The 1,366-nt window shown below is 50.2% G+C and overlaps 1 pseudogene; it reads left to right on the top strand.

Moving 5' to 3' along the window:
* The first annotated feature begins 531 nt into the window (after nt 1-531).
* LOC136486416 (uncharacterized) lies at nt 532-993 on the top strand (annotated as a pseudogene).
* Nucleotides 994-1,366: the final 373 nt, after the last annotated feature.

Here is a 1,366-nt window from a genome sequence, read left to right as displayed (position 1 = left end):
TAAATTTAAATTTTTTTGGCGAGAAAACATACTGTAGGGGCGGTTCTAGATTGAACCGCCCCTACAAACACATATTATAGGGGTGGCTGGTACTACAGCCGCCCCTACAAATCAATTTGTAGGGGCGGCTGATAACACTAGCCACCCCTACAAATCAATTTGTAGGGGCGGCCTGAGAACCGCCCCTACAAATGCATGATTTGTAGAGACGGTTTGATAGGGGCGGCTGACCAAACCGCCCCTACAAAGGGTTACGAGCCACCCCTAAAAAACGTTTCTATAGTAATGTCTAATCTCTGACTCCGGCTCTGAGTTGAGCTGCTGCAGGCTGTAGCTACGGCTCCGACTCGACAATTAAGCTTTTGCCGCTGCCGCCGCTACCTATATAAAGGGATGGATACACAGGTGGGTTTGTTTCACTTCCCATTAATCATCATAAATATCAATCTGTCATCGAGTCGATTTGTTCCGTCGTCTTGCTGGCTCATTGTTGTGCTCAGTCAAATCAATCCTCCGATGTCGATGCAGTCGATGAATTCCAGCCGGCAAGGTCAATGATATCGACGCATCCATGTCCTTACTAGGCCAATGGCTAGGATGGTGCAGCGAATCCCCGCGTCCTCTACCATCCATCCTTATGACCACCTCTTCGACGATTACCTCTTCGATGATGATCTGTTCGACGACGACGATTATCTAGCGGTGGCCCCCGCTCATCGCAGCAGTAGCAGCAAGCATTCTCTCGTCGCTGCCACTAGCAAGGAGGCCATCCTGAGCCTCTAGGAGGTGATGGGTCATTCTCGCTCAGGGTCAGGGGAGGAGTGCGCCGTCTGCCTGCAAGACTTCCGCGCCGATGAGATGCTGAGGGCGATGCCCTGCTCCCACGTCTTCCACCAACACTGCATCTCAGAGTGGCTCCGCCGCAATGTCGTCTGCCCTCTCTGTCGCCGCAGGATGCCCGGTGAGGAGGACAAGCAGAGGAGGAGGATCTAGTCTAGGCGGATAGTAGCTTGCACCATACTACTAGTTGTTGAGGTTGAGCATGCATCACTTACTTCTGTTAATTTCTCTTCTTGTATGTAGGCTGGCAGAATGGGAGATGCGTATCATCATCATCATTGTGCAATCCAAAAATTAGTATACAGTAAGTATTGGCTTTGTTTACACTGTACTTATCTCTTAGGATCAGTGTTGTGGAATGCCTTTTTCTTTGTGGGGATCACTCCTGGCCACTCACCCTCGCTATGGAACACGGGGGGAGGGACCGAGGGTTTCCCATAGGAACAGAAATGGTAGCGGTCAACTATGGTATGCGAAGGTAACAAGACGAAGCAAAATGCGAATCAATCGCCCATTAATTTGTTCG

The sequence above is a fragment of the Miscanthus floridulus genome, chromosome 10, assembly GCF_019320115.1.
Source record: "Miscanthus floridulus cultivar M001 chromosome 10, ASM1932011v1, whole genome shotgun sequence".
Classification (NCBI taxonomy): Eukaryota; Viridiplantae; Streptophyta; class Magnoliopsida; order Poales; family Poaceae; genus Miscanthus; species Miscanthus floridulus.
This window is presented reverse-complemented; position numbering and strand designations above follow the sequence as displayed.